The sequence below is a fragment of the Pelophylax lessonae genome (assembly GCF_965119305.1).
Source record: "Pelophylax lessonae genome assembly, chromosome: 5".
NCBI lineage: Eukaryota > Metazoa > Chordata > Amphibia > Anura > Ranidae > Pelophylax > Pelophylax lessonae.
In genome coordinates this window covers 470982195-471005392 of record NC_138772.1, presented here as the reverse complement: position 1 = coordinate 471005392, position 23198 = coordinate 470982195, and the positions used below count along the sequence as shown (strand labels likewise).

At 44.3% G+C, this 23198-nt stretch overlaps 1 protein-coding gene across 1 annotated transcript in view; it reads left to right on the top strand.

Moving 5' to 3' along the window:
* The window catches only part of PIP4P2 (phosphatidylinositol-4,5-bisphosphate 4-phosphatase 2), a 106732-nt gene that overhangs the window by 230 nt on the left and 83304 nt on the right, over positions 1 to 23198 (top strand). The gene's annotated exons all lie outside the window — the stretch shown is intronic.

Sequence of the window (23198 nt, the reverse complement as noted above, 5' to 3'; positions counted from 1 at the left end):
CGGAGTGCATGGATCATACAGCCCTGGATTACTGCAGAGCTTTGGGCTATTGCAGCTCTTGCGCTTTGTTTGCTTGGGATAGAAGTCTTCACAATAATGTCCAGGGGCTGATCTGCTGTGCTGTCTATTGAATCAGAAAGGGGCTGGTAGGGAGCACAGCGGGGATCCTGATTGATCAATGTGTTGGGGGTTTTATTCGCACGTGCTTGGCGTTGGTTAGTAGCCCTGAGTCAGTTAACCAAACCTGACGAGTACTAATCCTCCTAACAAGATTTGTGTGCTGCAAAGCTTTCCACGACTACTGAGACACCAATATAAATCATTGGCTAAACCACAATAATTCGCTGAAACCGTTTATTTTTAATTTTTTTTGCATGTGTCAGGTATAGACAAAAGACTGATGCACATTAACGAGATGTAATATTGATCGCCTGGTCCAGTATTAGTTTTAAATAGCATTTTGCATCACAAAGTGACCTTTCGATATAGACAGGACTCAATGCAAAGATGTTTACTGGCACCATCCAAGGTTGGCACGGCTAGCCACTTCCATGGTCTTCCTGTAACTACATCAAGGAGGTCTGTACCTGGCAGGGATTCATGGAACAATACATTAAGAGCTGGCAGCCCCAGTGATGGAGAAAAAATGATTTTGTGGTTTAAATCTGAAATTGTAATTGCTGGGTGACGGTTCTTGGAAATCCTGGAGAGAAAACTTGCCTGTTCTCCGTAGGTGGGAGTGGAGCGCTCTGACACATCACATGCACATCACTGTGTCTCTGGAAACCAGCTGGTTAAACCAAGATCCTGACACTTGTGTGATAACTGTATTAAGGTTGGCCATACACGTATAGATCTGTGATCGATCTAGGTACGAGCAAACAATCAATTCATCATCAATGAAAATCTCGAACGATGCAACACATGCAATATTAAATTCAATCATTTTAATCACACTGAATGATAAAAACACTGTATCGATATGTGTGCGATGAAATGACCGTATCGATATGTGTGCGATGAAATGACCGTATCGATACGTGTGCGATGAAATGACAGTATCGATACGTGTGCGATGAAATGACCGTATCGATACGTGTGCGATGAAATGACCGTATCGATGTGTGTGCGATGAAATGACCGTATCGATGTGTGTGCGATGAAATGACCGTATCGATGTGTGTGCGATGAAATGACCGTATCGATGTGTGTGCGATGAAATGACCGTATCGATGTGTGTGCGATGAAATGACCGTATCGATGTGTGTGTGATGAAAGGACCGTATCGATGTGTGTGTGATGAAAGGACCGTATCGATGTGTGTGCGATGGGACGGCCGCGTCGATGTGTGTGCGATGGGACGGCCGCGTCGATGTGTGTGCGATTGAATGGCCGATGTGTGTGGCCATATTTACAGAGGCCAGGTTCTAGGAATAATCTCGATGACCATATATGTATAGATTTGTGATCAATCCAGGTACAAGCAAACAATCGATTTATCATCAATGAAAATATTGAACAATGCAACATGTGTTATTCAATTAAATCATGTTAGTCACAATCAATAAATGATTGACCATATCAATAAATGTGCGATTAAATTACCGTGACGATATGTGTGTGGTCACATTTACCCGGGCCATCTTCTGGGAATTATCTCGGTGACCATAAATTTGCGATCTGTCTAGGTTGAGCTATTCCACACAAATAATTTATATATTTAACCTTCAAACTAAACATCAAGCAATGCAACACATACGGTAATTTATTGGCTAAAAAGTTGATCTATCTATTAAAATAATCATTTAATCTTTCTGAATAAAACATGATCAATAGTTCAGAAATGTTCACCAAAAAATTGCAATGGCGGATTGACATGACAGCATTGAATGTGATCAAAAGTTCACTAAATCAATAAAATTGAGGGTCTATAGTTTACAATTCTTAATTATAGCCAGAATTTTGGTCACATTAAATGATCAATTGAATGGTGTATGTTTACAGCCATCTTTTACGTGGGCTAGGCCCTGGGAATAACCTAGGCGGCCATGCACACATCTATTTGTGATTGATCTAGGTGTGCGCAATAACGACCAAGCGATTTTATCATCAAAATATCGAACAATGCAGCAGATATACTATCACTTGAGAATGAGCTCTGTCTGAAATTATCTTTTGAAAATGATAATTTAAAAGATCAGTATTAGGAATGGTTGTTTGACACAGATATTTGTTCAATCTGTCAGAATCTGTCACAATCACTAATGTTTTGCCATGGCTGATCAACTTGCCATGTGTGGCCAACCTAAGGTCCTTTTGATGTGTGTGGCCAACCTAAGGTTCTTTTCACACAGGCAATCTGATTGTGTCCCTCTGTCAGTTTTTCAGGCGGACCTGACTGGAAGGTCCATGCATTTCTGTAGACAAACAGGTGTAAATGGACCCTGGGTCCAATCCAGTCTGCTAAAATGAAATGGAAGAGGATGTGATGTGTCCTCTTCCCCTTAGATGGATCAGACGGTAGTCAGGTTTAGAAATTGGATGGCCTGGGGGGGAAAAAAAAGGAAAAATTTGGGAAAAAAATGTGTTCTTTTTTTCTGACATGCAAATCCTGGAATACAATTCAAGTAACACTCTACTTATACAATGCATTTCTACAACAAGGTGACACTGCAGGGGAAAGGCTCCAGTTTAGTTTGCTTGTGGGCTCTATCTTGTACCTCCGAAAGTTGGGTGATGCTTGGGATACAGTAGATGATAGTTTCTGTCCTTTCAGGCCTTAATTGACAGATAAAAGGGTGTGCCTGACAAATTAGTTTCCTTTATAAATTATTCCTATTAATATTGGCACTCATGACAGCACAACGTTTCCCTATAGTTTCTTCAGTAAATAGTTTTTTCTTTTTCTTCTGGCTTCAAAATTTCCAGAAATTTTACAACTCCAATCAGATGTAAGCAAACAGCGGAGTTCCGTTTACTCCCAACCACCCTCAGAGCAAAGCCGGCTCTGTCCGTGTCCACTCTGTACAAACTGAGCAGACACGGATGTGCCACTTTGCTCTGATCAGCAGAGGATCTGTGAGCTGATCAACTAATCCGAAATGACCAATAAAATGCCACCACGACTGATTAATTTGCCAGCATCAAAATCAATCAAAAGCTTGATAAATTGATCAAGTGGAAGGTCTCTGGTTTATGATTCCTATTGAATTTGATAATTTTAGTTACATCGAATGATCACTTTAATGATCGTATTAAATGTGTCAGGCCATCTTTAGTTGGTCCAGGCTCTGGGAATATTCTCGGTGTTCCTAACTTGTTTAAAACTTCATGTAAGAATCAAGGATGCTGTCCTCTCATCTTCATTATGCTAGTCCCATGGGTGACATGCAAAAGCCTTGGCTGCAATACTTTTCTGACACCTATTTACGGCATGCTTGTTTTTTGATCTATGACTCATAAACGTTTAACCACTTCACCCCCAGAAGGTTTTACCACAGGCCGTTTTTTGCGAAATGGCACTGCGTTGCTTTAACTGACAATTGCGCGGACGTGCGACGCTGTACCCAAATAAAATGGATGTCCTTTCTTCCCCACAAATAGAGCTTTCTTTTGTTGGTATTTGATCACCTCTGCGATTTTTTTTTTTTTTTTTTTTTCCAATTTATTTATTTTTCGTTTTTGCGCTATAAACAAAAAATATGCGACAATTTTGAAAAAAAAAAAAATATATATATTTTTTACTTTCTGCTATAAAACATGCCCCCCCCCCCCCCAGAAAAAAAAATACATATTTTTGGTAAAAAAAAAAAAAATACCAAAAAGCATATAATTGGTTTGCACAAACGTTATAGCGTTTACAAACTATGGGATAGATTATTGGACTTTTTATTATTTTTTTATTAGTAATGTCGGCGATTAGCTATTTTTATTGGGACTGCGACATTGCGGCGGACAAATCTGACACTGACACTTTTTGGGGACCAGTGATATTAATACAGTGATCAGTGCTAAATAATATGCACTGTTCCTGTATAAATGACACTGGCGGGGAAGGGGGTAACACTGGGGGTGATCAAGGGGTTATATGTGTTCCCTATATGTGCTTTCTAACTGTGCAGGGGATGGATTGAACAGAGGCACAGAGAGATCGGTGATTCAACTTAGCTGAATCACACAACCTTTCCCTGCCTCTCTCACAGGAAAGCCGTCTTGCATTGTTTACATTCCAGATGACTCTCCTCTCAGTCTAGCCGAAGGAGGCTGGCGCCGATCGCGCCCGCTCCTCCCGCGGTCTGCTTCCCGTTGTGTCTAATCACAGTGGGAGCGGGGCTCTGGCGCTGCACGCATGCCGCTGGGACCACATGCAGATGTAGCACCCTACAGGTAGGTGCTTGGCTAACAGCAAGGCCATGATTTATTTTTGTCAGGTAGGTTGTCATGGCTCTTAGGTGTGTTTGCTGAGAGGGGACTTTCCCCACTGGCTCTGTGAGAGGCTTCTCATAGGGCAGTGGAGGAAACCCAATCAGGGACACATTCAGGCTTGTAACTACCCCAGAATGCAGATTCTGCCGCAGAGGATTCTGGGAGTATCTATAAGTTTGAGGGGAGTGCATGGCTCGGTGTCTTTGGTGGGAAGCAGAGTCCCAGGAGGGAGAGTATGGCTGTCTCTCCTCCTGTCAGAGGAAGCGGATGTCTCTGGGTGTCGCATGAGAATCCAGAGAGTGCTGAGTTGAGCTGAGGGGATCCGGTGTGCCGAGAACCAGCGGAGAGCGAGAGGGGTCCAGTCCCAGGAAAGCCTACAAAGGTCGTGGGTACTGTGGATTGCCCCTGGGTGTCTACCAGGGGCAGACTGGCAACTTTCGGCCCAGGTGGCAAGTACAAACCAGAGGCCCATGGTGCAGTGACTCTGCCCCCCTCCCACTCTCCCTCTTCCCGTTCTCCTACTGACCCCCCCCCCCCCCCATTCCAGGCTGAAGCCCTGTTCCAGATACTCTCTATTCACTGGCTGAATCTGGGTTTCCAACCTGGCCAGCAGGGGGCGGTTGGGGGGAGCTGGGACAGCTCAGTTGGGGCTCACCAGGGAAGGAGAGTCTCCAGTGGGACATGGAACCAGCCTCTGCTCAGACAGTTTAAACCATCCAAAGGCCTGCGCTCTGTCCTTGTCTTCAACCTGCACTCAGTAGGTCAGCGGTGGGGACTTTTTACTTCTCTTTACCAGGAATCCTTTAGGCATGTCTGTAACAGAAGCGGTACAGCCTTTTTACAGGACATCAGAGCGGCCCAGGGGGCAATTGCTCCCCTGCCCCCTGGCCCAGTCCTCCCCTGGGGTCTACCTAGTGTCAGAGGGGACCACTCCGGAGAAGGTTCTGGGATCCAAGAGTCAGCTAGCAGTAAAGGGGGTGCCTGGTCGGAGGACCCTGAAGCAGTAGAGGGGGTACCTAGGTTGAGGTCCCTGAAGCAGTAGAGGGGGTCCCTTCAGTTTGGGCCCTGAAGAGTCAGTGTACAGTGTGGAGTGTACCAGTTGAGAGTTGCAGCAGCACAGGAATTTACAAAGAGCTACCTCAAGCCAGCGCAGGGCTGGAGAGAGCAGTTCAGTGACTTTTGAGAAAAGCAGTGTCAGGAGTCAAGTATTCTACAGTCCTTGATCTTCTCGAGGTTCCAGCACAGTTTTTAGTGTTATAGTATATCCAAGCATCAGGAAGCGATGGCTAGGGTCAGCTGGCGTCAAGACAGCGCTAACAAGCATTTTTCTCTAGAAGAGTTCCAAAATTGTACCTAGTTGAGCCAGAGGAGTATCCCATTCATTCCCTTCTCCCATCCCCAAAACATAATAAAACACACACACCAAAGATGCCGGAATTGTCACTGTCTCAGTTCTCACACCTGGAGTTACAGCTCAAATGGGCTGGGAGTGTTACCGGTAACAATGGCAGACCCACCTCAGTATGTATATACCCCTACACAGAAGTTCTGATGTTATGCCTGCCTTCAAAGACCCCAAAAAAATGCCCCAAAAAAACGCCTGCTGCAAAAACACACCTGGGCGTTTTTGTAGCTGGCGTTTTTTGGGCATTTTTTGGGGGTCTTTGGAGGCAGGCATAACATCAGAACTTCTGTGTAGGGGTATATATACACACACACATGTATGTGTGTATATATATATATATATAGTTCAGATGTTTTGCCTGCCTCCAAAGACCCACAAAAAATGCCCAATAAAACGCCCAGGTGTGTTATTGCAGGCGGTTTTTTTTGGGCATTTTTTGGGGTCTTTGGAGGCAGGCAAAACATCTGAACTTCTGTACAGGGGTATATATACACACACACTTGTATGTATTTATACACATACACGCATATAGGTGTGATAGCAGAGAAGCCATATGGGTGTTAATTATTTCATTAGCGCAAGCATAGGTTTCTGCTACTTTCACACCTATATATGTGTATATATACATATAAGTGTGTGTGTATATATACCCCTACACAGGAGTTCTGATGTTATGCCTGCCTCCAAAGACCCCCAAAAAATGCCCAAAAAAACGCTTGCTACAAAACCGGCAAGGTGTGAAAATAGCGTTGCCATATCCCTGTTCTATAAGTGTTCTAATACAAACTATCTTTTCTCTATAGCGGTCACCCTGAAATGGAAGGGTTTGGTCACCCTGCCATAGCAGTCAGAGTCAGTTCACCCTACACTACACTACGGTCACCCTGGCACTTAACACTTTCCCTACAGAAACTAGATTTTTGAATCTAACTAAAGTGGAAAATAGCACCCTAACTACACTAGATATCCCTTTCCTCACACTAATAATTGCTAAATGACACTTTGAGAGCAGAAGTAACAGAACTGCTTCCACTCTCTTCCACATCCCTGTATTACAATGCTAGGAATTTAACGGGGCTATCTTATATACTGGGGGGGCGTATTCACTAATGATTGGCCTCTGGACCCCCTAGTCACTCCAATCACATTCCTAGCATTCTCTTGCCCCCTCAATTGGCTTTTACTGATGGTTCTGGTCCAATCACAGGCTTTTAAAGCCCATTTCCTGTCCCATTGCATTTTGGTCGGTTCTGGTTGCTGAATTCCGAACTTTTTCAGCAAATTCGGCCGAACCTCGAACAGTCAATGTTTGGGTCGAACCGATGGTCGACCTGAACCGTTCGATCATCCCTAGTGTTAATAGCATTGGGGATAGACCGATATGGTTTTTTCAGGGCCGATACCGATATTTTGGTCACAACGTATTGGTATCGGTTGATATGGGCCGATATTTTGTACATTTAAAGTTTTGAAAAATAAAGATAATTTTTGACACAAATCTGTTAAATTTTGTTTAATGCTTAATGGCTGGCTGGCACCCTGTGGTGGGTGGCTGGCTGGTACCTTGTGGTGGGTGGCTGGCTGGCTGGTACCCTGTGGTGGGTGGCTGGCTGGCTGGTACCCTGTGGTGGATGGCTGGCTGGCTGGCACCCTGTGGTGGGTGGCTGGTTGGCACCCTGTGGTGGGTGGCTGGTTGGTACCCTGTGGTGGATGGCTGTATCGGGCAGTTCCGGGGCCGATACCGATATATACCGATAATCGGTCTATCCCTAAAGGGCACATAGAAGATAAATGCTTTCTACATGCCCTGTTCACAACACACAAATGTAGAGATGTACGCTCCATAAAGATGCAGCCGGTGTTCATTTTCATGCAATGCAACTCACAGCTCCGTATGCCATCTACACATGCTGCTGTCCATAGAGTTGAAAAAAAATGTCATTTTGTAACCCTTCAATAAAGTTTAAAAAAAAAAAAAGAAAACATAACCAGTGCATTGTACCAACACATTTCACTGCCTGTACATAACATACATCAGCACACATGGATTTTAGTGTGCAGGCTGGTGTGAATGACTGTGCAGTGATAGGTCTGAAGTCTTTTACATACCCCAGGGCACCCCCCCCCCCCCTTACTGCATGAACATGTGTGAAAACATCCCATGCTTCTCTTGTGAGAGATACTCTGCAGTTTGGATACAGTTGCGAAATGAAAAAGCCCCTTTACAGTTTATTTTTTTCTGTCTGTGTACCATTTTGGGAGATTTCCCTACACTTCCTGTCCCAGAAACGCAACAGGAAGTAAGAAAAAAATCCCTGCAAAGTTAGGGAAATTACCCGTGTAGTTTTTAAAGTCCGATCTTGGAACACTTTTCCGTAGTTGGACAGGTGGTGAGGAGGCAAAATGTTACCCCTCACTGCCTGTTTAACCCCCTGAATGCCACACCACATTTACAACATGGCCCCATTCAATTCCTGATGCAAACCATTGTGGTCATGACATGTACACCTCCAGCCCCTGCATTTGTAAAAACGCAGCTCAACCATGTGGTTGAGTCACTCAAACTACTGAAGCCAGAGAGAGCCTGGAAAGTAGCAATTTCAATAGCATGCTGTATATTATTCCAGCACAAACTTCCTTTAACCACTTTACCTCCGCTCACATGGAGGCTACTGCGGCAAAGTGCCGCGATCCCGTCCAGCGACGTAGACCTACGTCGCTGGACTCCGCCCCTTGTGGGCGGCGCTCACGCGCCGCTGGAGGCTCGCTCCCGCTGTGTTCATTCACAGCGGGAGTCGGGCCAGCGAAGGAGCAGCGACGAGTCTGGAGATCCGCCCGCTGTGTGTAAACACAGCGGGCGGATCTCCATAGTGACAGGGACTGACAGATCGGAGTGTTCAGCATAGCTGGACATCCGATCTGTCCCTGTGTCACACAGTCACCTCCCCCCCCCACACGTCAGTAAGCACCAGGCATACATTAACCCCTCCATCTCCAATAAAATTAACCCCTTCACTGCCAGTGTCATTTTTACAGTAACAGTGCATATATATAGCACTGATTACTGTAGAAATGTCACTGGTACCCCCAAAAGTGTCAAAAATGTCAGTCAAGGGTCCGATCTGTCCGCCGCAATGTCGCAGTCCCGCAAAAAAAATCGCAGATCACCTCCATTACGCGTTAAAAAAAAAACACCAAAAATGACAGAAATCTTTCCCTTTGTTAGTAAACGCAATAACTTTTGCGCAAACCAATCAAAATACGCTTATTGCGATTTTTTTTTTTTTTTTTTTTTACTAAACATAGGTAGCAGAAAACAAATTGGCCAAAAATTTTAAAAAAATTTGATTTTTACATTTTTTTGGGGGGGAATTTCATATAAAAAAATGTGAAAAATATTGTTATTTTTTCAAAATAAACGCTCTTTTTTTGTTTATAGCGCAAAAAGTAAAAATTAGCACAGGTGATCAAATACCACCAAAAGAAAGCTCTGTTTGTGGGAAAAAAAGGACGTAAATTTTGTTTGGGTACGGCGTCGCACGACCGCGCAATTTTCAGTTAAAGTCGCACAGCGCCGAATCGCAAAAAGTGGCCTGGACGGAAGACAGCAAAATCCTCCGGTGGTAAAGTGGTTAAAAGGTAATTCCACTTTCGTGCAGAAAAAAAATTGGCAAATTAAAAAAAAAAAAATACATAATTTGTATACAATTGTATACAATTGTGACACAAGTCATATTGTAATTGAATGTTAGTAAAAATTTCCTTTCCTTTTCAACCTGCAGCTCTGTAATTTTCTGTAAAATGCAATATGGCTTCCTGGAGGCGTTTCGTACACAGAAACATCATTTTCTGCTTGTGTGATTGGCTCACCGATTTTCTCAGAAGTCAGATTTCTGGCATCCCCTGCAACAAAAATGTCATTTTTTTTTGGTGAGATACTTCCAATAGGAAATCATGTCTAAAGGGATGCAGACCCTGCAACTTTCCACATTAGAGCCCTGCGTGTTCAGCAGCTGGTTGATAATTTAAGAAACCACTCCCATTAGACTTGCTCAGTACATGGGCACAGATAAACAAACAGTGATTCCTTCCGAATAACAAAAGGTAGGAATCTGCAACAAAGTTTCTTAAAATCCCTGCAATGTACAGAGATCACCTAGGGGGGAATGTTTTTTTTCTCAAAAAAAGTGGAGTTACTCTTTAAATAAAGTATCCCGCTGAAACAGCCAATGTTTACAATGTATTCTGTGGTATAGGATCACCAGTGAAAATAAAGGAAAGAAAGCCTAAGAAAGAGAAAATTAATGCAGCCATCACATCTAAGATTTGGTAAGCTGCGATAAGATAAGCCCCCGGTTCACACTGGTGTGACTTGCCATGCGATTTGACAGGTCCAAACCACAAGACAAGTCGCACCCTATTGTCGGCAATGATTAGAATAAAAGGTTCCTGCACTATTTTTTGTGATCTCTGGTGCAACGTGCATTGACATCTGTGCATGAAGTTGCACAGATATCAGCCAAGTCGCACCTGAAGTCGCACTGACCTACGGCTTTGCAAATCTTGCGACTTCAAGTGAAGTCGCACTATTTCAAACTTGGATTCGGTGTGAACGGGGGCTAAATGTTTGCTTTTTGGTTTAAACTACTTTATTGCGCAGATAAAAGCCCCTGTTTAGAAATGCAACTGCCATTTTCCTGTACAAGATTCCCATTAATAATATAGGCTTCAAAGTGCTTGGAACCGACACTTCTATAGAAAGATTTAGTTTAATGGCAATTGTGACCTTTTAAGAGCACTATTATATAGCTGCTTGTGCTTAGACAAGGGCTAATGACGCTGTGTGCCCTCCTCTGCATCACATTATATAAAAACCTCTACATTTGCAATGTGGATTCATGCTGGTTTCAGGTCAATCGCGTCACTCACTTTGTTGCTGACTGCTTGGAGCTTTCCTGGAAACACTCAGATACATTTAGTAAGAACTGTGTGCATATTGCAAGCGATATGATGAAGTTCTCATCCTGCACTGCTGGAGGCCCTCGGTCCAAGGAAGTGATGATAGCTCCATGGCAGAGCACACCTTGTATGTCACTTCTACTACAGCATGCCAGCTGTGGAACTCACTCCATTTCCAACAGTCTCAACTGAGCCATGTAACCGTCACCAAAATGGGTTTTCTTTAACCACTTAAGCCCCAGAGGATTTGGCTGCTCAAAGACCAGGGCCTATTTTGCAATTCGGCACTGCATGACTTTAACGGACAATTGCGCGGTCGTGTGATGCTGTACCCAAATGAAATTGACGTCCTTTTTTTCCCACAAACAGAGCTTTCTTTTGGTGGTATTTGATCACCTGTGCGATTTTTATTTTTTGCGCTATAAACAAAAAAAGAGCAACAATTTTGAAAAAATAGCAATATTTTCACTTTTTTTTTTATATGAAATTCCCCCCCCCCCCCCCAAAAAAAATGTAAAAATCAAAACTTTTTAACATTTTAGGCCAATTTGTTTTCTGCTACATATTTTTGATTGGTTTGCGCAAAAGTTATTGCGTTTACTAACTACGGGAAAGATTTGTCATTTTTATTTATTTATTTATTTTTTAACTAGAAATGGCGGCGATCTGCGGTTTTTTTTTTTTTACATTTTTGACACTTTTGGGGGTACCAGTGACATTACTACAGTAATCAGTGTTATACATATGCACTGTTACTGTAAAAATAACACTGGCAGGGAAGGGGTTAACTTTATTAGAGATCCAGGGGTTAAGTGTGTCCCTAGAGGCGTGGCTTTTGATGTAACCACAGAGACATACTATCCTACATAGCAGGATCATATGATCTCTGCAGTTACAGCAGGGAGAATGACAGGCGGCTTTGTTTACATTAGCCGCCTGCCTTTCTCCCTCTCCAGCGGGAGATCGCAAGTGGCTGGCAGACAACGGGTCCACCGGTCACTCGCGTGGGGATGGCAGTGAACAAGCGGGGGCGCGGGCGATTGACGTACCGATACGTCACTTTGCCCAGGGGGGGCTGACCGCCGCAGTATATGTACTTGCGGCGGTCGGCAAGTGGTTAAAGCTAAACACCAAGAAAACTTAAAACTCCTGTGTCTTCACTGCAAGGGTTAGGTCTAAGGCAGGGCTGTCAAACTCCATTTAATCACGGATCACATAAGCAAGATGATTGTCCTCAAAAGGGTCAGTTATATCCAGAGTCCCCCACCCTCCCTTACATAACAGTGCACCCCCTTACCCTGTGCTGCTGCTGGGAAGGACCTGGGAAGCAGAACGTTCAGGGTCTTAGAGGGCCGGAGAATGTTGAATGCTGAGGGAGGGGGGTGCTGTGACTGCACAGAGAGGGGTAGGATCTGTAGGAGAAGTTCTGTCCTCCTCTCTCTCTGCTGCCAACTGCTGTGACAAGGTGGGGGTGGAGACAGCTGGGGTGTAGGAGAGTTGTGAGGGCCTCATGAAATGGCCTGGCGGGCCGCATTGGGCCCGCAGGCCTTGTATTTGACACGTGGCCTAGGGGATTTGGAAAAGCACTGTTTACTTCCCCAATTATCTGCTCCTGTAAGTTCTTCCATGTTGCTAAACTGATCCCCCAAACCCTCTTCTCTTTAGCACCCGAGCAGTTCAAGGACATCTACAAGGCCAATGGCCCTGCACTGGACATAAAAACGTCAAGGAACAGTCCACTGCTGGGGAAGTGAAGGATCCCATAACAAGTTGCTTTTACCGTTCCCCAAGACCGAAACAAATATTTAACCCTTGAGGTGTGGGTGCAGCCCCACTAGAAGAGAGGAATTTTAGTTTTACTGGAAGTGGGCATTAGTACATTAGTATTATTACATTAGTACCGGACAGTCATCCAGCTCTCTACTGACTTAAGACCAAGAACCGAGCGATCAGTGGTGTTTGATCACTTGTTTCTCAGTTTTAGAGCTGGCAGGGGACAGATGCAGCATCAGATCAGGGCTGCATACACCTAGGTAAGTATTAGTTTTTAAATTTGTTTTATTTTTTTCTCTAGTAAATAGTGCTGGAGTTTAGCTTTAATTTATTTGCCAGGTCCATCTAAATCTGCTAGTACATCTAACACTATATTCCCCACAGATTGACAATGCTGCTATCTAGGGATGCACCTGTTTTTTAAGAGCGAGTACCGATAGTTTTGCTCAAGTACTTACCGATACCGGACGGTGTAATGTGATTTGAGCCCATACAAAGTGAATAGGCTCAAACCGCACTGCAAAGAATCGTATGTGATTTGAACAGGAAAGCACAGCTCCTGTGTGAACCCATTGGCTTGCCAATGGCGGACTGAGCTGTTCCCAAGTGCTGCTCCGTCCTGAACCCGGCTCTCACAGCTTCTCAGCAGGCTCCACATGTCTCCCCTATGGGGAAGAAGTCAGCAGAGGCAGCCGGCACTCTTCCCTGGTCTTCCTCTAGTGGCATAAGCACCCTTTTCGCTCCTAAGCACCGCTCTGTCTCTGCATACAAGGCTGACATGGTGGTGGCCACGAAGTCTACCTTTTACCACACTGTACATTGCCTGGCAGATACCTTTTGTGCCAAGCCCTCTACAACCTCCAGAACCCTACAAGACAGTGCCAGTGCCATGACTTCTTTTCATCTGCCAGCTTCACAGTGCTTTCTATACAACCACTCTCTGCTCCCTCTGAACCCCAGCCTGATCCATGCACCATGGCTCCCTCTGAACCCCAGCCTGATCCATGCACCATGGCTCCCTCTGTACCCCAGCCTGATCCGTGCACCATGGCTCCCTCTGTACCCCAGCCTGATCCGTGCACCATGGCTCCCTCTGTACCCCAGCCTGATCCGTGCACCATGGCTCCCTCTGAACCCCAGCCTGATCCGTGCACCATGGCTCCCTCTGAACCCCAGCCTGATCCGTGCACCATGGCTCCCTCTGAACCCCAGCCTGATCCGTGCACCATGGCTCCCTCTGAACCCCAGCCTAATCCATGCACCATGGCTCCCTCTGAACCCCAGCCTGATCCGAGCACCATGGCTCCCTCTGAACCCCAGCCTGATCCGTGCACCATGGCTCCCTCTGAACCCCAGCCTGATCCGTGCACCATGGCTCCCTCTGAACCCCAGCCTGATCTGTGCACCATGGCTCCCTCTGAACCCCAGCCTGATCCATGCACCATGGCTCCCTCTGAACCCCAGCCTGATCCATGCACCATGGCTCCCTCTGAACCCCAGCCTGATCCATGCACCATGGCTCCCTCCTCTCCCTCAATCCTTTCCTCAGGCTCAGCCTTGGTTTGATGTAGAAAAGTAACAAAAGACCAGGCAATACATTTCCAAAAAAGAAGGGAGGTTTAATAACAGTTGCAGCTGGGAACAAATTCATTATATGTTCAAAGAATGAGAGGCACGCAGGCCTTTTTATAACAATTTATGACCATAGAATTACATGTGGTACAATATGATTGGTTGTCAAAACATACGTCAATGTCATTGCCATAAATGAAAAAATAATGGACATCTGCAGTTTCAGACACCTATGTCTGAAACTGTTTGACCTTTATACTAGTAAACTTTTACCCAGTAAACTTGTAACTGTCTTATATAAAATACCAGTATAAATCAGAGAGGTCATTTACAGTTCAACTTTTAGATGTAGCTTTAATATTGATTATTAATAATAATAATAATAATAATAATAATATTGATGCTAGTTCCACTACTACTATGATAATAATAAATATCTTCATAATTAATGATGATCTTAATAATAATTATATTAATAACGTATGCAAATTAATATGAAAAATATGAAATACATGGGTTAATATGAAATTCTACAACAGGTGCGGTGCAGGAAACTGCATGTGATTCGGACAAGAATCACACCGCATTCCTATTCAAATCACATGCGATTCTTTGCAGTACGATTTGAGCCCATTCATTTTGTATGGGCTCAAATCACACCGCACCACAGATATCGGTTTTGGTATCGGAGTATTTGCACGTGTACAAGTACTCATGCAAATACTTTGTGTCGGCATCGGAGCAATGCTACTGCTATCCATAGGTGTTTCTGTCGCTCCCCCATCCAGAGTGGGACACCCCAAGACAGCAAGTATTGGTCACTAGGTGAAAATAAAGGGGAAAAAGAAAAACAAATTCAGCAACCACCTTTCAAATTAAAAAGCTGCAATATATCATTTTTGTTATGCTTGTTTTGATGTTTAACCACTTCTGGACCAGATTTTCCCCCTTTAATGACCAGGCTATTTTTGCGGTTCAGCACTGTGTTACTTTAACGGACAATTGCGCGGTTGTGTGACACTGTACCCAAATAAAATTCATGTCCTCTTTTTCCCACAAATAGAGCTTTCTTTTGGTGGTATTTGATCACCTCTGCGATTTTTTTTTTTTATTTTTTGCGCTATAAACAAAAAAACAGAAATAATTCTAAAAAAAAAAAACACTATTTTTCACTTTCTGCTATATAACATTTCCAATAAAAAAAATTTAAAAATCGTATTTTTTCATCATTTTAGGTCAATTTGTATTCTGCTACATATTTTTGGTTAAAAAAAAATCCCAATAAGCGTATTTTGATTGGTTTGTGCAAAAGTTATCAAGTCTGCAAACTAGGGGAAAGATATTTTATGCCATTTGTATTTATTTTTTACTAGTAATGGCGGCGATCAGCAATTTTTAGCGGGACTGCGACATCGTGCCAGACAGATCGGACCCCTAACTGACAGTTTTGACACTTTTGGGGGGGGGGGCAGTGACATTAAGACAGTAATCAGTGCTAAAAATATGCACTGTTACTGTAATAATTACACTGGCAGGAAACGGGTTAACCCAGGGGCGATCAAAATGTTAAATGTATGCCTAGGGGGTGTTTTCTAACTGTGAGGGGGATGGGCTTGTGGACTCAACATAAAGACCTATGCTCTTGAATAGGAGGAACACAGGCGCTCTGCATTGATTCCAGAGAGAACAACGATCTGCTGTGTTTACAACAGCAGACCGCCGTTCTCTCTCCACGGGAGCGATCGCGGGTGCCCGGCGGCAATCGTGGCCGCCGCCACCGTGAATGAGCTTCCCAGTTGGCAAATGGGGGAGCGCACACCCAGGATTGCTCCCGCGGATCGCTGTACAGATATGGAGATTCGTGCAGCCAAGCCAGCCTGCCCCAGTATATGTGGCAGGCGGTCGGCACGTGGTTAATACCAGATTACTAGTCTGAACTACTAACCTGGAACAAAGTGATGGTAGCTTCCATTACATGCAGAGACTACTTCTTTTATTATGCCATAGATCTTTTCATTTTGTGACATGAATAAAAGCTGACCATGCAGACTGTCCTATTGGTGAATGCACTGTAGTTTTGGTGTGATTGCAGTGTCATCCTAGCAATATGATCACAAGAAATGGTTTTAGTAAACCCCTGGTGACAAAGTCTCATGTTTTATATGTTCACCCTGGGGAAGTGTCGTATGTAAGTGAAGTACTCTTTCCAGATCCAGTAACAAGGTATAGTACAACAGATGTATTATTCATCCCGTATATCCCGTTTGATATCCCAGTGGGATGTGGAGGCTGCCTCCTGCATAGATGTCTTCTGCTGTATTAGGTTGCAGTCTGCCTTGGAGCATGTGCTCCCTAAGCCACTGGCAGCTGTCATTTGTTAATGCACATTCCAGTATTATTTTATACATTATAAAGCAGCCCTCTCGCCCAACAGGATTTAAAGTGGAAGGAAAGCTTAACATACCTATTCTTAGAAAATGTTGCCTCCCCCTTACTCCTATGTATCTTGCCTAAACTGTACAAAAAACATCTGTATACTTACCTATTTCTAATCCGTTCTGTTCCAGTAACCTGAACTCGCAGCTCCGGCTCCCCTGTGTCAGTGAGTGGCTGCTGCAGAGGAGAGAAGGGAGAGACGGCAAAGTCTGGACCATGGGGGCCTATGGGTGGCGTCATGGCTTCAGGAATTCAGAGCCATTGTAGAGCCTTCCCTTACACAGAGCTGCAGGATCACGTGACAAGCCCATAGCAGATATACAGTATACAGATCTTTTTTTTTATGCAGAATAGGTAGGAGGAATGGGAAGGAACATTTTAAGAATAGATAGTTAGGGGTTTCTTCCACCTAAGAGTACTGCTAAACACTGAAATTTTTTTTTTAGTTTAGGCATTCATAGGCATATATGTAAAACGTTTCGGGATCTTCAGGGTTAAAATAAAGCTGAAGTCAATTTTTTTTTTTTTTTTTTCATTCTGAAAAGTTGTGTAGAAAGTTAAATTTAAAGAAATCAACAGTCAAGGATTGTTGGAAAGGGTAATTTTCTACGACATCAACTTACAGAAATAAGTACATCACAAGGGGAAATCACGGTAAGCAAAAATTAGCTTTCCTTTGTCGGCAGAAGGGAATTCCCACGTTCTGTTGTCCTGTGTCTTAGCGATGTCTGCAGAGCATTCCTTTTCGGCTAACGAAGGACCATTTGTAGGGGAAACCCCAAAACTCATGGGTTTCAGTAAGATTGAAAAATAGATCTATTTATTTTACAAACATGTAGGTAGAAAGACATGTTTGGAAAGCAATAGAGTAACATAGTGTTTGTTTCAAAACAATTGCTCTAACTGGCTTATATGTTTTACAAAGGGTAGGACCTATCTATCTAAAGTTTCTTTGAAGTCAAATCAGAGTCGTAACTAGAACCTTCAGTTCCCCCGGTTTAAGTAACCATGAAGGGCCTTTTTGACCCCTGGACGGGGCCCTTCCCTTCAAGCCTGGGGCCCTTTACTCTTGTTGTGGGGCCCTTTATTACGGTCCCACAGCGGGACTCTTTCACAAGTTCAGCAATGGGCCCCCTTCCTGCCATCTCGGGGCCTCCCCACGGTAGTGGAATGCCAGGGCCCGGTCGCAAGTGTGTCCTTTGCGATCCTGGAAGTTCACCCATTGGTGTCAGTAGTTTTTATTTTTTGGTACTTTAATTGTATTATTTTTTTATTATTTTATTTTATTTTTATACAGTGTCACTGACTATGACTCTGTCCATTCAGAAAAGGAAGGAGCTGGTAAATTACATATTTTCCGACCCCTTCCTGGTTCTCTATTGTGACACATCCCCTGCAGCAGCCAGCAGGAGAGGGAAGGGAGCACAGTGGGGTTGGGGGGGGGGGGGTGGACCAGGGGAGCAGCTACAGGAGGAAAAAGGAGGACAGTGATTTCTCTACATGCTGCCCCCACCGCCCCTCCTATCCAGGTGTACAGGGGAGCCATACAGGCCCCCTGGAGCATGGGGCCCGGTTGCAGTAGCAACCCCTGCAACTCCTGTAGTTGCGCCCCTTAGTCAAATCTTGATTGAAATTAATAGTTTTTCACATAGGCTTGTTACTCCCAGTGGCTCTGTGGGAAAAGGCAGAGAAAGCCATCATCACAGCTGGAAGTGTAAATAGCATTTTAACACAAAATAGCTGTTACACAATATGACTTTGAACAAAAAATGGATCCAATATATCGTCTTAATCAAAAATAATTGTTTGATAATCCTAAATAAATGTTTGATAAAAAAAATGGCTGCTCCATTTACCTGATCAATAGTATAAGGGAGGGTGATAGGATACGTAAGGTTGATTTTGCCATCTGTGTCCCATTGGGGAAATTAATTTTCCCTTCCTGTCCCTTTGCCAAAATAGGAAGTGAGTGGAAATTCCTGGTTCTTACTTAAACTAGTGTCCCTATTGGAAGATTTCCCCTCTATTTTTATTAATATTATTATTATACAGGATTTATATAGTGCCAACAGTTTGCGCAGCGCTTTACAACACGAGGGTAGACAGTACAGTTACAATTCAACTTAATACAGGAGGAATCGGAGGGCCCTGCTCATTAGAGCTTACAATCTAGAAGGGAGGGTCAAGCGATACGAAAGGTAATAACTGTGGGGGATGAGCTGATGGAGAAAATAAAAGTACAGTTGTTAGGTGGAGGCAGGATAGGCGTCTCTGATGACGAGGGTTCTATATCAGTTATTGGCAAGACTGGAAGAAGTTCCCCACCACAGACTCCCAGTTGGTTTAAATCTGAAATTTCGATTATTATATTTCAGTCTTGCCTGTAATGAAGTGTGTCCCATGTCCAGATGGCGGCTTCTTCTGTCGCTGTGTCCTCCCTACAGTGCTCTCCTTTCAGCACTGCTGGGGTTACCATCAACCGCTGCAAGAGTGGAAAAGTTGTGCCTCTTGCCTGCCCCTTCCACCTTCTCCATTCATTGAACTCTTCTATTATTCTTTCCTAAAATGTAAAGTATTCTGTGATTGGAGGAGGCGATCCTGTCATTCATCTGCCCATCCTCCATTTCCAGAATACATTCACAAGCCCACGAATTCTGTACAAGGGGGTGTGGTTGTGAGGGGGGGGGGGGACTTGCCACCCTGTTACACCCTATATATGGGTGTAACCTAGTATGAGGTTCCATTATAATTACATGTGGCAGATAACAGTGGGGGGGGGGGGGGGTTCCTGGTGAATAACTGATGTCAGAAGCCCTATCAAAAACAATGGGAGGCTGAGAGCTCCCATAGCTAATTACAGCTTCTCGCATGTAATCGTTCATTGTTCAATTACCTGCAAATGATTGTCCCTGGATGCAGACTGTCTGCAGACTGGGCGAGTGACTGCAATTACATGTTGGAGCTCTCGGCCTCCCATTGCTTTCAGTGTGTCTTCCACCTGCAGTTAATCGCTGGGAACTCCTGCTGGATCTCCTGCATGTAGTTACCAATGGACCCATTCAGACAGGTGCATGAGGCTTTAAGGCCCCTTTCACACATACGGTCCATTCAGTTCATCAGTTTAGTCATGTCAAAATGTATCAGTTTTCCATCCGTTTTCCGTCAGTTGTTATCCGTTTTTCATCCGTTTTCCGTCAGTTGTTATCCGTTTTTCATCCGTTGTCATCCGTTTTTCATCCGTTGTCATCTGTTTTTCATCCGTTGTCATCCGTTTTTCATCCGATCTGTTTTTTTGATGGATGAAAAATGGGGCATTCATCCATTCAAAAAAACGGACATTGACGAAAGTGGATGAAAACGGATGTTAACTGATGATCATCCGTTGTCATCCGTTTTTACATAGAGATACATTGATGTCCGTTTTTCATCTGTCAACAGATGGAAGAAAAATGGAGAGCATGTGTGAAAGGGGCCTAAAGGAAGACTTTCAATTGTGGTATGAAGTCTAGGTCTAAAAAAACATAAACAATTAAAAACTTTACAGTTTTAGCAATTTTAACAGACAAGTGGTTAAAGAATGTCTGGGCAAAATAACAAGCCTCTTCGGTAAATCTCTGAAATACATGCACATTTCCATGTGTTTTGATAGGGAAGTGCAAGTATAGAAAAATGTGCCAATAATAACTTTATTATGATACAGGATTTATTTAGCGCAGATTTGAATGGGGCAGTACACCAAGGGTCTTTAGTATGGCCCAATTCAAATCCTATGAAGAGTCGCTTCACAGCCAGGGCACAGTCAGCGCATTCACATCTTTACATTGTGGTGTGCTAGGGCAGGCATGTTTCTATACACTGGGTGTGTGGGTTGGGGGGCAATTTATAACAAATTGAAACAAATCTCTACACACACATAACATAGGCATGACGTCTGCCTAAAACTTGGTTTGTGAAATGACACTCCAGTTACGTTGGGTAAAAAATTCATCCCCAATAGGTCTTCGTTGCAGACTTACTTCTAATCCATAGATGTTTGGAGGAGACTGGTAAACTTGTGAGTGCGAAGTTAGAGTGTCAGCCTACTGCAGCCATAAGAACAGTTCCAACATTGTAATAAGTGTTTTACGGTTTCTCTGACATCCCTCTAGTCTTGTGATGCTCTTTGGTATGTCTCCAAAGATAAAATATTCCATGAAGGATGGATAGGAAGTGTTGTATACAAACAGAATACCATTGCCCTGCAGGGAAGCAACATTTGATGGATCAATTTTGAAAGTGTGATTAAAATGGAAAGCTCATTTTGAAGAACATTATAGCAAGATGATATGCAGTGCAGTTATATATGTGTTGTATATATTTATAATTGGCAGTTCTACACAAAATCAATGAACCACATAGTTCTCCAAACTCATGGAGAACCATTCTTCTTGCATTGGCTGACACATATCGGTTTGGTATGAAGAATATAACAAGGAACCAGCAATATCACAAATCAGTGGAACATCAGCCAAAAAGACACTGGGAAGGTGGACACTGGGACAGATCTTTCCAATGGGGATGGGGGGGGGGGGTTACAGGCAACCCTGACTGTACTTATGTTTTAGTGGGGCGAGGTAGGTGTTCTAAACTTGGCCAGCTCCCTAAACCATCTGTGTCCCCTTTTGTGGATATTGTCCTCATTTCCTCTTGCACCAGCTACCAGGACAGGAAGTAAAGGAAAATCTCCTCGATGGAGACCCAAGCAAAGTTTTTATTGGCATTCTACTTTCAAACCAATTGAGATATAGCACAGAGACATGGTTGTGAGCTGCTTTTGTAATGAAAGTTTTTTAATAAGCAATACGTTCTAAACCAAGGACACATGTACGTCTCTTGGATTCAGGGTCTGCCTTTGCTGCTTAAAAGAGAAGTTTGGGTTTATTTTTTTTTAGTTTATACTTACCTAGGTGGATGCAGCATCGGTCCCACCGCCGATCGCTCGGTTCTGACAGCTTTTTTTTTTTTTTCTTAAAGCCCGTGGTGTGTGAAACACACTCAAAAGACTTAACACCCGGTGCATAAAAAAGTGCACACACGCAAACGTGAGACACACAAAAAGTGCACAAGGCGTACACATGGCCCTCCTCCGAAGAGAAAGGGCCCTGACCCTGATCCCCCGGGGCGCGAAGCTCCTGACAGGGACTGAGGTACTCACTTAGGTCCGCCCAGCCAAAACCGGGCAGACCCCATTCTTCAGGGGGACTGCCGAAACAGCCCAACCCAAGTACTAGGTGGGGCTCCCCCGAAGGGAGACCCCATGAGAGAGGGCGAACTAAGCCAAAAGGCCATATCCACCCCCTCCCAAGACTTTCAGGACCTACGCCATACTAATCATGCAAGTGATCAACCCAAAGGGACAAACGTGACACACAACAAAGAAAAAACAGAGTGGGGAAAAGGGAAGTGGAGAAGTGCAGGGTAGTGCCAAAGTGCAAGACCTTGGCAGGCCCCCCGGCCAGGAATAAAAAATTCCTCTGGTGTTGGCCAAAAGGCCCACCCCAAGAGGCAGGTGCTGAAAAAGTGTGATGGTGCAGTGACCAAGGTGCCACAAAAACTCAGGTGAGCTGCCCCTCACCAGTGAGATTGAGGCACCCCTGGGCTGCCACCCCAGGGGCACGTACACCACGGGCTTTTCCGGTCTCGGCCCCGGCCAGACCCAGTTTAGCCCTTGCCTACCTGGAGGCTTGGAACGTGAACAGCATTAGGGAGAGCTTGCCTTCAACTGGGGACGAGGCCCTCTATCCAAAGGCCAGGTTCAACCCAGGAGGAAAAAGCCCCCCCTGCCGCCATCCAAATTCCTTACCAATTACATCCAGGAGCAATACTAACCGTGGTCGCCCGGCTTTCTCGCTCCCTTCAAACTGATAGGGGCGGACCCACTCAAATCAGGAAGGCAATGGAACCATCCGGCTTTCTCTGGTTTGGCCTACTCCGGTCCTCCAGTTACGCCCAGAGCGCCCCGGTTAACTTCGGCCACCACCGATACTAACCTTCCGGTTCCATACCAACACTGATAAGAACAGATACTACACTTGATCTTAGCCAAAAGGCAGAGAACTCGGTTCTGACAGCTCCCCAAGCAGAAAAGAGCTGATGACTGTTAGGCTCACTGGAGCGCTGGGCTGTGGAGGGATGGGGAGCGTCCGGCTCAGGCTCTCAGCGGCTCACTGAGAGGCTTAGCCGGACGCTCCCCATCCCTCCACGTGATGACGCTGCGCCTGGACTGACTTCTGCGACGTCAGCAGAGAGCGAACTTCAGACCACTCTCTGCTAAAAACAGATCACAGGAGTGCAGAACAAACTTCCTGTGATCCACAGGAGATGTACAGCCAAACAAGCTTTGGATGTATATCTCCTTTAAGTAAATATTCATTATTATATCAGTATAGAATTTCAACAAATTATATAATATGTATGAAATGGATATGAGGAAGTTTATTTTAGTTATTTAAACCATAATGGATTGTTAAAGCGGAGTTCTGGGCAAAAAAAAATTTTAAGCTAAAAATACCCCGGGACAGTCAGGGTTAGTGCATTTAAGCAACGGTAGCCTCTGAACTGTTCCCTGTTTCACTTGCCTGTAAGAAGA